Raw genomic sequence first — 15,530 nt, 5'->3', positions numbered from 1 at the left:
AAATGCATATTGGAAAATATTAAAAGGATATGTAAATATTAAATACCAAGTGAAACATCTTAAATGAATGTATACAACCTTAAAATGATCTGCAGCTCAAGAATGGCCAATCCCAAAATAATCGGGTGGACTACTCAGGGCCTTTCCAAGCTTGCTAAATTGGTAGTAGAGGAAGGAAATAATAAGGAAATATGCAAATACTAAGAAAAATAAGCACCCTCTCTAACAGGACAATACCTGTCCCCTCATTAATAATATGCATTGCTATTTCTTGTCATTGACTGTGTTCTTGGCACAATGCAAAATGCTTAGGCGCATTACTTCATCTTATCCTCACAACACCCCTGTGAAAGTAGTTATTAATACTTTCATTTTATGGATAAAGGAATGAAACGTAGAGAGATAAAGCACCATGCTCAGTTAAAAATTGGCAGAGCTAGATCTTGAACCCAGATCTATCCTGTTAAACACACACCATATTAAACTCTTGCCATGGGACTAGAAGGGAAGTATTAGGGGTTTTTTGATTTTCATTGTTTTTAAGGATTGGAGAAATTTAGCTGAAGGACTCATTAAAGGTTACATGGCAAGGAGATTGTGGCCAAGGCAAATAAATGAGTAGACTAGCAACGACTACTTACCTAGTGCCTCTAGGTAAATGGCTTTGGCATAAGTGTGATATACTAGTCAACTGGAGGGTGACGTGTAGTAGAAAGAACATGGGTGATGGAGACAGTCCTTGGAGAAACTCTTACTCTGCTATTTACTAACAGGGATTTCTTGGACAAATTAGAGTTCTTGGACAAAGAACTTCTGAGACTCAAGTTTCTCACCCAAAAATAAAGATGGTAAGACCTGCCCTACAGGATTGTTTTTAAGTGTATGGCAGAGAATCCAGCTTATATTAGGCACTAAATAGGTGATAACTGTTGTTACTACTTGGTACTTGGACATTCACATCTAAAAGTCAACAAAGAAAATTTTGTATGTAGACAATCATGCAGAAAGGCTTTCTATAAACATTGAAATGGAGACATTCTTCTTTACTTTTTAAAGTGCCTGTTTTATTACTTCGGAGCAGGAACATTCTGTGAAAAATAGATTTTATTGAGATATAATTTACATAAATAAAATGTACAGTTTTCAAGTGTACAGTTTGAAGAATCTTTGCAAATGTATCTGTGCTTTTGAAACCAGCACAATGAAGACAGATTATTTCCATATTATATAGTAAAATCCCCATGAGTCTGCTTCACCCCTGTGCCAAGAAACCACAGTTACAATTTTTTTTTCCCACTTAGACTACTTTTATGTCCTTTAGAAGTTCATGTAAGTGGGAGTTATACGGCGGGTACCCTTTTGTGTCTGTTTTTTTTTTTTTTTGCTCAGCGTGTCTGTTAAACTCATACATATTGTTGCTCAATCAGAGGTTCATTTGTTTTTCTTAGTGAGTAGTATTTCATGCTATGAAATTACGTGTTTTCCAGATGGGGCTATTATGAATAGAGCTGCTATGAGCATTCATCTACAAATTATTTTATGGTTGTATCCTTCATTTCTTTTTGGTAAATACTTAAGGGCAGAATTGTTGCATCTTTAAATTAGATACATGTTTAATCTTCTAAGAAATTATAAAATCTTTTTATTAATAGTTGTATTATTTACCTTTACACCAGCCACGTTCAGAGTTCCCGTTGTTCCACATCCTTGCCAACCCGTGGATATTTCAGTCTTTTTTCCATTTTAGCCATTGGCTGTGAAGTGGTATCTCATTGATTTTTTTTTTAAAGATTTTATTTATTTATTTTACAGAGTGATCACAAGTAGGCAGAGAGGCAGGCAGAGAGAGAGGAGGAAGCAGGCTCCCTGCTGTGCAGAGAGCCCGATGATGCGATGATGCGGGGCATGATCCCAGGACCCTGGGATCATGACCTGAGCCAAAGGCAGAGGCTTTAACCCACTGAGCCACCCAGGCGCCCCTCATTGATGTTTTAATTTGCATTTCTTTAGTGACTAACGATTTTGAGCATTTCTTTCATGTACTATTTTTTTTATGCTACACATATATGAAATATATATTCTAATCTTTGCCCAATTTTTAATGTCTTATAATATTCTTATTGAGGAGTGAGAGTTTCTTGTACATTCTGGACACAGACTTATTTATGTAAGACGTATGTATTACAAATATTTTCTCTATCTGTAGGCTTACCTTTTCATTTTCTTAATGATGTCTTTTGAAGAACAGGAGTTTGTGATTTTGATAAAATCCAATTTACCAGTTTGCTTTCTTTCGTAGTTAGTGCTTTTTGTGTCCTGTCAAAGAAACCTTTTCCTACCCCAGGTTCACAAGATTTTCTTCCACATTTTCTTCTGAAAGCTTTATAAGTTAATTTTATCTATACGTCTGTGATCCATTTAAAAATATTTGGCGGGGGCGCCTCGGTGGCTCAGTAGGTTAAGACTCTGCCTTCGGCTCAGGTCATGATCTCAGGGTCCTGGGATCGAGCCCCGCATCAGGCTCTCTGCTCAGCAGGGAGCCTGCTTCCTCCTCTCTCTCTGCCTGCCTCTCTGCCTGCTTGTGATCTCTGTCTGTCAAATAAATAAATAAATAAATCTTTAAAAAAAAATATTTGGGGGTATAGTGTGAGATAGGAGTTGAGGTTTATTCATTTCTACATGGATATCCAGTTGAAACAGCACTATTTGTTGAAAAGACTATTCCTTCTCTAAGACGCCCCTTTGCAGCTATGCCAAAAATGAGTTTGCCTTATATGTATACGTCTCTTTCTGGACTTCCTATTATTTTTCACTGATGTATTTACTTATTTTCATGCCAGCACCACACTGTCTTGGTTATCGTAGGTAGTCAGTCTTGAAATTAGATAGTGAAAGTCCTTCGATTTTATATTTTTTTACTAAAAATATTTGGATCCTCTTAAGTTCTTTGCATTTCCACGTGCATTTCAAAAATATTCTGTTAATTTCTACCTAAAATACAACTGGGATTTTGACTGAGGTTATATTGAATCTGTAGATCATTTACATTTTGTTAATATGAATTATCAATCCATGAATATGATATATTACTCCACTTATTCAGATCTTCTTTAATCTGTTTCAGCAATGTTTTATAATGTCCAGTATATGGGCATCTTTTGTTTTAAATCGTTTGTAAGTATTTTATGTGTTTTAAGGTTCTTATAGATGAAGGTACTTAAAGTTAATTTTCATGTTGTTTGTTGCTGGTTTATAGAAATACAACTGATTTTATGAACTTATATCCTCTTAAAAATTTTTCTTCATTAAGATTTAAGGAGGAAAATAACAAGAGACTGCAAAAGAGGTGTGGTGGTAGATGTAAATAAAAGAAAAATAAATTGAGAAATACCCAGAATGGTTTTATGTGAACAACTTTAGAAAATAGGTAATGAAAAAAAATACCATATCAATTAACTATTGCCATATAACAAACCATCCCAAAACATTGGGCTTAAAAGAACCTACTGTTATTTCATGATTCTTTGGGTTAGGTGAGTGGTTCTTCTGCTATTTTCACACAAGCTCACTCATACAGATACATCTTTGTCTCAGAAATATATAGGATACATACTTTAGTCTATCTGTGAAAGAATCATTTTATTAGGGGAAATAATTTTGACCATAAAAAAAAACTATTGAAAAGAACACAAATAATTCATTTCACATAATCACAATATTGAAAATAACCAGATATTTTCAAAACTATTCACTTGCTATTTTATCTCAAATATTAATACTTTTCAACTAGTTATGATAATTCATAAAAGGCTAAAAGACAAAAATATTATAGGGTATATTATTTACTTTTTAAATATTTTTAGCCCATCACAGAATAAATAAGAGGGTTTCACAAGAGGAGGCAGGAGCTATATTTGTATGTATGAAAGTTGTGTTTAATCCTGGGTAAGAAGGAAATAATTTCCAAATGTATGACCAACAATTCATTAATACATACATATCTATTCCAAAACTTTTAACATATAATATATCCAGAACATTATTTTCCTGCACCATAATTTTTTCTTTACTGTCATTCATCTTAGTAACCATAGTCCCCGCTGGCTAGTCCAGAAATGGGAAAGTCAACCTTCAGGTTGTTCAGTTCTTTAACTCAGTATCCAACCCACCAAATAGTCCATTGGACCTGCTTTAAGGTTTTAGGCATTTCTACTTCTCCCCATTTTCATTTCAAACACCCTGTCACCAATTATCTCTCTCTTAGGCAATAACTTCCTAACAGTTTCCCCCATATTCACCCATGCCCACCATCTGCAATTTCCACAGCCAGGATAATTTCGTTACAAACATACTTCTGACCATGCCATTCCTGTCACTAAAACAATTTAGGAGATTCTCACTGCCCTTAAGATAAAGAAGAAAACCCATGCTATGGCCTAATGGACGCTGCCCTTGCCTACCTCCACAGGTTCAATGGCACTCCCAACCCCTTCTCCTCACAGACCTAGTTCCTTTACACTGCTACTGTTTGTGCAGTTTCCAGACCAAACTGTCATGCCGTCTCCCATCAGGGTCTTTTTTACATGAACAACTCTTTCCTCTTCTCTCTTGTTAGCCAACTTCATCTGTCTCTTCAGATCTCAGTTCAAAGGTCATTTCTTTCTGGAGACTTTCCCTTAACCCTAAGACAAGGTCAGCTCCTTGTCTTTTGCACATACATAGTATACTCCACTTCTTTGTAAAGATGGCCTTGCCCATAATTATGTGTTCAGTGTTTGTCTCTCCAAATGAACTATCATTTCCATAAGGGTCTAAATTTCATCAGTATATTCAGTAGAAAGTAGAAAGTAGAAATGATGACTTTCTTTATGTATTGTGTGTGGACCAAGTACAGTTTCTGTTCTCAATACATGTTAGTAAGTATTAATCATAAAAATACTTTATCCCAGCCTGGTGTGGTTCAACAAACATGTATTACACTCCCAGAATCAGTGTGCCAAAAGAAAAGTCACTTCAGTTCCTTCAGAATGGGAACCAAAGTATTTACTCACTTGGGAAAGAAATGGGCATAATATAACCAGAAGAGCAGAAAGTCTGCTCTAGAGGTCCTGGGCTGAAACAATTGGAACCTTAATCTCACTGAAGTGACAGGGTCTTGGCGGAGGTGAATGGGAAATCTTGCCCAATACTTGACCACACCAAACTAGATTTGCTCAGGCTGTCACACAGACGTGTACTAGTATCTATGTGTTTCTTAATTTAAAAAGGATAAGGGTGAGGCGCCGGGGTGGCTCAGTGGGTTGGGCCTCTGTCTTCGGCTTGGGTCGTGGTCTCAGGGTCCTGGGATGGAGCCCTGCATTGGGTTCCCCGCTCAGCGGGGAACTGCCTCTCTGCCACCTGCCTCTCTGCCTACTTGTGATCTGTCAAATAAATAAATAAGTAAATAAATCTTTTTTTTTTTTAAAAAGGGTAAAGGTAACTTAATTGTAAACAAAGCAGTTTTCTGATAGACTAAAGAATTTTAGAGTTATCCTATCGAAATTTTCATCTATAAATTGAATAATTCGTTCAACTGAGCTTCTTCTTAGAACTCTGGATATCTTACACATTGCCCTTTGTTGAGAATGGTGTTTGGGCAGCTCAACAGTAACTGTGCGGTGGACTGTGGCTGAGACGTGGAGAAGGAACTTTACGATGATCTAACAATAAATTGCCAAGCTTATGTGGCAAAATGCATGCATGAGTGCTGAGATAGGGTTCCTAAAAATACTGTGACTTGTCCTGGGAAATAACAGAGGCCTGCTAAGAGCAACTCCAGCTGCATTCCATATGGTGATCTTTTCATATGTGAATGATAAATGATTGTTTAGTGATCTTTTCAACCCACCACAGAGGAAATCCGCAAATTACCATGGCAGATTTTGTTTGTGTTGACACTTGTGTACACAATCAAATAGGCTTTTCCCTAAGTATCTCCATCAAAGGCTTGATTTCAAAAAAGAAAAATATCCCCGAGTAGTAGCTGTAAGAACAAAGAATAAATGTAAAGAGAAATTACTGTTTTCTTTATTAATACATTTTTACTATATTATAACCTTGTACTAATAATCGGTTTTAAATGAGTGATTAGTGAGAACAAATTGACACATTTTCCTCATTTCCTTATAAATAAATGGGTATTATCAAGTTGATTATTTCTGAAAAGAAATAATACATTTTCCTGATGATATGAAAGTACCACTAAATAAAATACTGCTATAATGTGCTGTCTTGTTCTTAATCACCTTTAACAAAAGGACTTGCCTGTCATGATGGTACTCCAAGCTAATTTCTGAGAATAGAGATCTGTCTTAAATATTCAAAGTTTATTTCATATTGGCTAGAGATTGAGACGGTGTGATGTCTTAAGTATGTACCCCCTACTTTGGCATTTTCCTTGGAGAGACTAAAATTTCTAATTGCTTAATTGCTTTTAGGATGATTGACTATTGTTTATTGAATTGACATCCTGCTGACTTGGTATGGAGCCCGTGTTCTATGTGAGTTACATGTTAAAGACTATTTTCAGAATTCTGAGGCTAGTATATAATAATTGCAAGAACTAAATACTTACCCCATTCCTGCCTGACTATGAACAGAATAGTTATGAAGGAGAAAATGGTCCCAAAACAAGTGCTAGTGGGTTTTAGAGTAATACTGAAAGCCGGTGAAATGTGGAGATGTACTGAAGCAAAATGTCAGTTGGGCCAACAGGATGCTCTTATGGAGAAACTAGATTTATCCAACATTGTAGTGAGGGAATTTATGAGCTTGGTTTGTTTTTTTTTTGTTTTGTTTTGTTTTAAGATTTTATTTATTTACTTGACAAACAGAGATCACAAGTAGGCAGAGAGGCAGGCAGAGAGGGAGGGGGAAGCAGGCTCCCTGCTGAGCAGAGAACCCGATGAGGGGCTTGATCCCAGGACCCTGGGATCATGACCTGAGCCGAAGGCAGAGGCTTTAACCCACTGAGCCACCCAGGCGCCCATGTGAGCTTGGTTTTTAATGCATTCTCAACAGACTCTCAATTGTTTGGAATTTTCCTTCCATTTCTTATAACACCTCCTAAAAGAAAAGAAGACAATAGTTGACATGCTTTTATTATTTTAATGTCTCCACTCACCTTCCAAAAATTTCATGTCCTCAGAACATGGCTTCCGTTGGGACACTTGAAGTCAAACAGCTTCTGGATTTACCAATACAGGCTAGTTACTACTAGGAATTTGAGAAATTCTTGGGAGGTGTCTCACCAGGAACCCAAGAAATGGAATTTTAGGTGTGGTTAGCAAATGACTTGAAACTGCTTTAGTAGACCTCCTTGGGTTGACAGAAAAATGTTTTCTGTAGGTCTAGTGGGCTCCAAGCCACACAGTACTTTCCTTTCCATAGTGGGCTTCCTCCCTGCTCAAGAATGAGTGTATGGCAGGATGGAGAATGGCTGGAGGTCATATGTCAAGTTCCTAATTGTGAGAGGGTAAGAAACTGCTCACAGAAAACCATTGAAATGAATCATCCTCTAGGGGGCAATAGAGTCTGATATAGGCTCCAAATTGCAAGGATTAATTTCCTGAGGGAAGGATTGATTAGGAAGAATGACTAAACCATCTTAGACTTCAGAATACATTAACCAAACTTCAACTTTACTATAGTTGCTCAGAATCTCCCTGAATTTTTGTGGTTAGTGAAGCTAACTGGGGCTGATGTGGGCCAAGAGCTTCCCTGCAGGAGCATTACAGATGTATGAGCCTAAACCCCAGATGTAGGGAGGACTTGAAGAAGAAATGAGGCAAGGCTGACTCAGCCTCTCTAAGTGGGTTGCTGTATTTAAAGTGAGGTTTCTGACCTTGAGGCACCCTTGTCTTACCAGGGGAGTGCCAGGTTGGGAAGAGTCCTCCTCATTTAACAGCAGTATAATTTTTCAGCTACCCAATTCCTTCTATTTTATGGTACCTAGAATAGGAGAAAAAAATTCTGGACCATTTCTGATTCCCAAAATCTTGGTGGGTTGGCTTGGGCCCTCAGTTGTGTTGGTACAGGTCATCTAGGGGTCAAGTGCCCACGTAATGGAAAGAATTCCATATAATGGAAAGAAATCACAAACTAAATCGGTGTGCGTAGGTGGCTCAGTTGGTTAAGTGTCTGACTTGGTTTCGGCTAAGATCATGATCTTAGGGTTGTGAGATCAAGCCCCACATCAGGCTCTGTGCTGGGCATGGAGTCTGCTTAAGATTCTCTCTCCCCTGTTCCCTCCTCCCTCCCTCCCCACCCCTGCTCCTGTGTGTGCACTCTCTCTCTCTATTTCAAAAAGAAGAAGAAGAATTCTGTAAAATCACCTTCATCTTGATGTTACTGAAAATGAGTATCCTGGGTGGGTATTAAAATCCTAATGCTGATACATTTCCTTTCCAATTTTATAGGAGAAATTTAGGTGGACATGAGCATGGTACGCTTTCCACTGTACGTGGTAGGAGCCTTTCCGCAGTACATGGTGGGAGCCTTTCCACAGTACATGGTGGGAAGCGAAGAAGAGAAGCATGTCAGAGTGTGAGGTGTGGTGGTCGTGAGTTGTACAAACACATATGGCATTCTCCTCATGGTAGTGTGAATAAAGATCTAATGGGGCCAAAGGTAATGGAGAAAATAGAAAATTACTTTGTAAGTATCCGTGGCCTCCCTCAACCCTTTGTTTTCTTCCAAGGAGAAAAAAGTCTTTCTGGTTGAATCTCATTTTCTGTGCAGAGTTTAAGTGATGGGATGATTCTTACAAGAAAAGCAGTCAAAGCCCAGGGTAAAACAAACATGGAGGGAAAGTCATGTAGCAGGGAGAGTGTCTGTAGGCAGCCCGAGCTGTTGGGGAGAGACTGGTAGGAGGGTCCCTCTCTACAAGGAGGCAGATGAGAGAGAGAGTAGAAGAGGGAAGATCACTTTGAGGGGCCAAGTCAAGTTTATAAAGAGTTGAGGAGTAAGAAAACGGTCCATTAAAAAGAATGTTAAGTCATGTGGCTTATATTAACAACACACAATCTGTTTGTAGGCATTTTCCCCCACCAAGAGACTTAGTAAAGATTCCAACTGCTTTTATTTACTATTTGAAAATAGGCCATTTGGGAATAGGGACTCAATTATATTTAGATTCTAATTAAATAACCTATCGATTTGGAATACTATTATCTATTTATTAGCCTAAATTACTTCTCCTACTACTTTCTTTATTTTAAATTTTGATAATACACTTTCCTAAGTAGTAATAAATCTGAGAAATATTTCAGAAATGTATTTTTAAATCAATAAAAAAAATAAAGTTCTAGCCGGGTACCAGGCCTCCTGCCAAGTACAGTAATTGTTACTTGTGGAATTTTCTTAGAATGGCCAAGGCATTTGACTCAATAACCATAACTCTGGAACGAGTAGCTGGGTGGAGACATTCGTCTGTTGGAAAGTTGGTGGGCAGGTCAAGCCCATATGCTGGAAGAAGAGATTTATGGATGGATTCACTCAGCACATCCAAGAAATGGGGTATATGTTTCCTTCACGTTGAACATTGACTTTCACTTGCCCGTGCTCTTGGTTTTCCCTTTCTCTTAACCAGTACTTTGCCTTTTTGCCTCTACTCTTCTTTTTTGTTGTTGTTCTTTATACTGTAGCAGTACACTGTCTATTAAATTAAACTCTTTGGGATACGTAAGTACAAAGATCACACGTCAGTCATGTTAAGAAGGGGCGGTCAGTTCTTTAAGAACACATGCGCGCTGGAAAGAAGCCCAACATTGTGAGGAACTAAGTCAGTGACAAGGACCCTAAGGCCACAGCATCACTGCTCAACCAGAGCACCACCAAATACACGGTTCTCAGCCCCCGTGTCCAGACCCAGGCTTTGACATTTTTCTCCCTGAATTTCCTTGCCGTCTTTTCCAGTGTGGCCACGTGTGGAGCAAACCTGAAGAAATGCAGGCTTACAGGTGTAAGCAGCTAAATCGCAAACGGCATGGCCCGAGGGCCAAAGGTAACTTAACAAAATTCCTTTGCAAATGGGCTGGTTTATCTCCGAAGTATTAGTTAGAATGTGCCCAAATGTAGAGAACAATTAAAGGACAATTTTGAATTTTAAAGAGTTCTTTGCAGTTGCACCTTTGTGATGTTCTGAACATGATTACAATACCTTTCATTTCCTCCTTTTATTTCAGTCCATTGAACAGATCTGTGAACAATTCACTGTTGCTTTTGAAAGTCCAACCATTAACCTAAACAATGAAAAACTATAAAGTTTTTCTCTTGTTTGATTAGTCCATACTTTAAAAATCATAAACCACGAGATGTGGTTGTGCACAGGTCTTGGGAGATTTTGCATGTATGTGGCTCCATGTGCAAGGGACCTGGGGTGCATGTATGTCACTCCTTGTGCAAAGGGCCTGGGGCTTCAGTGGGTCTCATCCATTCTTTTTTTTTCCCCTCGCATGTAAGTCACCTTAATATCCGTTTTCTTGGAAAATTACTATACCTAATCAGAATATTAGTTGGCTTCTTTGTCCATTAATGTAAATTTAAAAATCACTACATTTTCTAAGAAACAGGTAAACCAACCAAAAAAGAAATGTTCAAGGAGATAATAGTCCTCCCTTCCATCTGTAGTATCTGAAATATTTCCATGCCTCTTCTACTGAGACATATAAAACCTAACCTTCAAAACTACTTTAAATAAATTTAAACATGATTTTAAAAGGGTATTTGGAGAACCTTTCAATTCATGAGTCCCTCAAAGTTGATTTGCTTCGCTTAGAATTCAGCCTTGACCACATCGAGGAGGAAACATAAGCGGTAGGATAGGCCTAACTAAATGGCAGCTAGCTGGGGAAAATATGGTGCTTAAGTTGATGCTAGACTCAGAGCGGAGCGTATTAACACTGTGTAACTGTGAAGCATCCAAGAACTACATTTATTACAAATCCAAGAATAAATGAGGTCATTTGTTTCAGGCTTGTTAGAATTTTGCTTTGGGATTTTATGGGGGATGTCATTCCCGTTGCAAGCTTTCCTGAACTGCAAAGGTAGGAAAGCTCACATCTCAGAGCCCCCCGAAGTTAGGGTTCAAGAATTAGTGTCTGCAATCACATGGGAGGCACAAAACCTGTAATGGAGGCCAGGCAGAATTTCTCCTTCTTCCGTTTCTGCTGATTGTGCTGGCAAGCGTGATTATGTGGGAATTGGGGTTGTCTGCTGCAGAGATGGCACGGTCGATTCCGTGGCTCTCTGGGGCTAGGGCTAGCACAGAGTCCAGGAAGGGCGAAATGGCTTTGGAGCTAATGGCCGTACCTTCCAGATCCCTGGACTGCAGCTAAGGTAAGTGTTCCCAGAGCAATAGTTCCAGGGAGAGCTTCCAGCTTCCCAGCTTTCCTAAATGTGGTCTAGGTAACAGCTCCTTTGGCGAGCCAGTGTTACAGAATCATTCTGCAATTATTGCTGGAGGCCAGGCTTGCGTCCAATTCTCCATCTCTTTCAAGGATTTTATAAAGACCTAATTCCCTGATTTAAGTTACTTCCCGCTTCAGAGAAAGCGTTTTCTGTTATCTCTCACTGCAACCTGATTGATAACAGCATGTGAGACAATAGGTTAGATAGTCAGCCTGCTTGGGTTTGAAGGAAATGAGGATTGACTTACCATGAAATGATGGAAAAAAAATAATCCACGGCCCCTGGAGCAAAATGCTTGTAGAAGATACACCTCTGAGGGGCACCCAGGTGTCTCAGTCGGTTAAGTGTCCGACTCTTGATTTCGGCGCAGGTCATGATCTCGGGGTCGTGGGAGATCCACTTCAGGCTCCAGGCTCAGCAGAGAGTCTGCTTAAGATTCTTTCTCCCTCCCCGCACCTCTCCCGTCACTCAAGTGTTGTCTCTCTGTCTCAGATAAATGAATAAATAAAATCTTTCCACAAAAGCCATTTAGCCTTGATAACTGAGTGATAAGCGCCATGGTACAGGATAACGTGACAAACAGGGAAGACTTGGCTACTGAAAACTGCACTGGAGAGATTAAAAAAAGAAATGAGAAATTGAGGGCTTTAAATTTTCCACTCACTACGATGAGGGAACCAGCGAATTTTGAGCCTTAAAAGAATTTTCTTTTGATTTTGTGGGTTTTGGTAGCCAGAAATCAATCACAGAGTCTGACCCTATGGTAGCCTATCAAATTACAGCATAGGTTGAATTCACAGACTTGCCAGATTCCTTATATGAAACTGCATCACTTGGGAAAGAGGAAGGCTCAGAGAATTGGAGAGGCGAACCTTGGAAAGATTTGGAAAATTCTCCTAATTCGACACTAAAGCCACTGACCATCTATGACAGCAAATGTGGCCCCTCCTACCTCGTGTACTGGTCTTTCCCCGCCTTAGAAACCTTTGCTTATGTAGTCACCTTGCCTGGGGATGCTAATTTGCTTCATGTCCCCTCCTGCCTCCACCATTTCCTCCAGACCCAGAAGCAGAATCTGACCTCAGATACCGCACGGTCCCAGTGACAAAGCCATGCCTCAAAGAAAAATGGTGTGCACTTCAAAACACTGCAACATTTTATTAAAGGAGAAGTGTGCTGACACTCACAATATTTGGAGATCTCACCAGGTACCCCATTGCACAGGAGTCAGCCTCATAGAGAATGAAATGGCTTCTTGAAACCAGCACTTGTGGGGCTAGCTGGAGCTCCACATCTTGTGAGTTGGGATCTGCATAGAAGAGGAAATCTCTTCCCACCCAGTGACCAATGTATGTGTGGTCAGGAAGGAGTGCAACCTGGAGTAACACCATTCATAAGACGTTGAAGACAGTCTTGCAGAATTGTTGCTTTCTCCTTCACAGTGACCAGAGCTTGCGAAGCTCTGGCTGGCCAATTCTCAGTTCCACGTCAACCCCTAGTATGAAGCATCATGTCCACGCAAAACAGCTTATTGGAGAATTGGGAAGATAGTAGTTCTCCAGGAGAATATGTGGATATGATTGCTGGAAGAAGGGAAAGGAATGGGTGGCAGAAAAAAAAACTGTGGCCCCATGTATCCCATGTGCCGTCCAAATGCCTAAAAATCTACCCCAAGCAACTCGTTACTGCTATTTAAGATTGGCCCTTTTAGAAAATGGTGAACACTTTCTGCTTAGGGTCTTATCGTCATTGTACACATGAGAGGTTAAGTAATCTGTCTAGACTGGTAGAAATGACACTTGTTCTAGAGCCGTTTGGCCTCAAAGCCCCTACTCTTTAAAGGAAAAGATGAACATAAATGGTACACAACCTATGCAATTCAAAAGGCACAGGTAAGGGATATGTAGTGAAAAATAAAGTTCCCTTACCCTCTTACTCCTCAAATACCAGTGTACCTGCCACTCGGGTGACCTGGAGCCTGGGCTGGGTCCTCCTAGGGTGCCTGTGCCTGCTGCCTGCTGTCTCTCCTGTTAACACCCCAGGTGCACCCCCAAGGAAGAGGACAGAGCTGGGGTGAATACTGCAGAACAGACTGTGGTAAATTCCCTTTCTCATGGCATTGGAGTATCTCATTTGAAGAGAACAGGTGGATGGGCTGGTGAGAGGGAATGCCACATCCCACCCGTCCCGACAGCTAAGCTGCCGTCAGGCCAGTCCTGGCTGGGAGCCCAGGACTTCATCATGCCCACAGAGAGCTCAGGAGACACACAGGAAAAGCCTGTCTCCTGCATCTGCTTCAACATACCAGTTCCTGACCACAGTGCAGCCACTTATGTGGACTCCTCCAGACACCTGGATTAGGCTGGGGTTGGATTGCCACAACCTGTGGGAGAGGGAAGGAACCAGAGGGCAGCTTGTTGCCTCAGAATCCTATCTTTGTCTTTTCATCCTCTGGGTATTTTCCCCAAGGCTCAGCTGGTCTTGAACACTCCTGCCAAGGAATGGCTTGGGCAGCCAGGAACCACATGAAAAACCTCGCTTGTTGTTTTGACACTGGTGACTCTGAGGAAGATGGTAACTTTGGAAAGGACTGTATGCACTTCTGAGATTTTATGTACCTGATCTCTGAAAAATAGGCTTTGGATTTGCTGAAGCATGGAACATCACCTAGTTTGAACTTGACAAAATGTATAAAAGCCATTTAAAAAATTGTGTGGTCCTCCAGGCGTAAGCACATGGACAGATTTTGGAGAGAATCTACTTAAACCTCCTGAAATTAAAATTTCATCATAGAGAAGTGTATTATTTTTCAAGGATTTGAGTACTAGATCACTAAGGGCTGTATGTAACAACACATTTTTACTTAAAGATGAAATAAAGAGGAAAAAATGCCTTAATATTGATAATAGCAAGATGTCTCAGAAAAATTTACCTAGTATTATATACTCAACCTAGTAATGCAAGCGTACTTCTTTTCATAAGAATTCATCATACTTTCTGGGTTTTTAGCAGGTGCAATACACAGTTAATTTGTTCTGCCGTCCATTTCTTCCCTAAATTGAGTAATAATTAGGAAGGTGGTTACTGTTGCTATGAATAGGAAATGGCATCTGTGTTTCAATTTCAAATAATAGTATATGCTGTTGAGGAGAAATGAGGGGTGGTAGCCCAGCAAGGTTGAGTCAGGCAGGACTGATGCCATCTCTGCTTCTGCCACGTGTTGCTCCGTTACTTTAGGATACTTACTTGACCTCTCTGAGCCCTTCAGTCTTTCTTCTGTAAAATGGGGACAATAAAAGCTATCTTGGAAGATGATTGAGAGGATAGTGACACGTAGCAGCCACTCACTAAGGGCTTTGCTTATCATTACTAATCACATGGACAATACTTGTCAGCCAAGAGCAAAATGTACTTCCTTTGAATGGTAAATAATTGGGTTCCTGAACTAAAGTCGATTAGAGCAGCTATTATGTAAATTAAGCCATAATCACTTTGGATTATGGGGATTTCCTTATATTTAGTAGGACAAACACTGTAGAATTTGTAGATGATTTTATAGTGTGAAATCAGTGCCTCATGGACAAGAACTTTACCCCCAAAGTTGGAGCCCGTTGTGCGTCCCTGAGCGAATCCAGTCGCCACACTCTGCCACCGTGTTATTATTTCTCAAATACTGGAGATGGGGAGCACCTTGCAGGCTCAAACTGAAAGACATAATGGTCTTGTTTTGGAAAAACCGATTCATCAATATTTTTTTTTCCATGGCTATAAAAAAATTGAAAATGAAACAAAATAAAGTAGTAAAAAATCTTGGTATGTATTTTTTCCTTGGGTAATGAGGTGCTCATTCAAGTCCTCTTGGAAAAGATTATTTTGTGCTCTGGTCAAGGTGGCCTACTTTCTTTTTCTGTTGAAGGGCTTTGCAATTAGAACTTATTTGTATTTTCCCAGGGAGTGTCCGCTTTGGGAAGAAAGAAAATTATATGCCTGAAAAATATGGTTGGCCCATTTATTGTTGTTTATGTCTGTGCGAGACCTAAAAGGAAATACATAGAATTCAAGTTTCTTTCTCTCCCCCCCCA

General features: G+C 39.8%; 1 long non-coding RNA gene across 1 annotated transcript; it reads left to right on the top strand.

The window, feature by feature from the left end:
- Window positions 1-8,409: 8,409 nt before the first annotated feature.
- On the top strand, window positions 8,410-13,068 carry LOC125100795 (uncharacterized). The gene is made up of 3 exons (XR_007127658.1): window positions 8,410-9,555; window positions 9,955-10,042; window positions 11,941-13,068. It is a non-coding gene; the product is annotated as an uncharacterized LOC125100795 (long non-coding RNA).
- The last annotated feature ends 2,462 nt before the right edge of the window (window positions 13,069-15,530 follow it).

Source organism: Lutra lutra, chromosome 5 (genome assembly GCF_902655055.1).
Source record: "Lutra lutra chromosome 5, mLutLut1.2, whole genome shotgun sequence".
NCBI lineage: Eukaryota > Metazoa > Chordata > Mammalia > Carnivora > Mustelidae > Lutra > Lutra lutra.
The sequence above is the reverse complement of the archived record's forward strand: the minus strand, read 5'-3'. Positions and strand labels throughout refer to the sequence as shown.